The following is a 1,180-nucleotide window of genomic DNA, read 5'->3' as shown; positions in this document are numbered from 1 at the left end:
ATTTCTCCTTTGGTGGTGCTGCAGGAAACCGAAACACTTGCTGACATGCTTTCTTGCACTTTACCAGTGATCGTTGACAGTCACTGCAGTAATTTACCATGCGATCAGCCCATTTTTAGGGTTAATTAGCAGCCTCTTGCATCAGATTGGTAAGGTTGTCAATTTTAACCCCTTGTAATGATACAGGAAAATATGAGTTCTCTATTAGATATGAGCTAATCTGTCAAAATGTTAATTTGGCAAATTGCGCGAAATCACATCAAATAAATTAGACACAAAATGTGTTAGGAATGGGTTAAAACAATCTTATATTTACCTCTTCTCGGCCTTCCCCTTGCTTATATTGTGCTGCTTGTCCTCTGACTGGCTCTTCTGTATTCTTTGTTGTTACGTCTATCTTTTTGTTTCCGATCTTCCAGCGTTGCCTTTCTTCACTAGGCCCCATGTTGTCTCGTGAGGTGTAATGGACATCATTGACGTTTATGATGCAGATATTCACATGGGTATGACGCACATTAACATCAATGATGTTTTTCATGCCCAACAAGAACTGTATGGGAACCAGTAAAGAAAAGCAACAAAGCACCACCAGAGGCCGGGAAAGAAAAAGACCGAATCCACAAGAGAGAAGAATTTCAGGGCCATCAATGATGAGGGAGGTTTGGGGAGAAATAAAGAGAAATGAGGATAAGATTTTTTTTAACACAGTTTCCTAGAATTTGTGTGAATGAAATCACAAAAAAATTCAGATCATGGTGGATCTGACTTTTTCTTGATATTTGTTACGTTGACTGTACAGTTTTTTCTGTTTTCCTTATATAACCTATGTAGAGCCAATTCTGGACTTCCTATAATTATACAGGCACATCTCAATAAATTAGAATATCATCAAAACGTTAATTTATTTCAGTAACTCAATACAAAAAGGGAAATGCATATATTACGGTATATAGTCATTACACAGAGGGATCTATTACAAGTGTTTATTTCTGTTAATGTTGATGATTATGGCTTACAGCCAATGAAAACCAAAAAGTCATTTTCTCAAAAAATTAGAATATTATATAAGACCAACTGAAAAAATGATGTTAAACTCAGAAATGTTGGCTACTGAAAAGTCTGTACAGTAAATGCCTCAATACTTGGTCGGGGCTCCTTTGTATGAATTACTGCATCAATG

This window comes from Anomaloglossus baeobatrachus, chromosome 1, assembly GCF_048569485.1.
Source record: "Anomaloglossus baeobatrachus isolate aAnoBae1 chromosome 1, aAnoBae1.hap1, whole genome shotgun sequence".
Lineage (NCBI taxonomy): Eukaryota > Metazoa > Chordata > Amphibia > Anura > Aromobatidae > Anomaloglossus > Anomaloglossus baeobatrachus.
Note: the sequence above shows the minus strand (reverse complement) of the source record.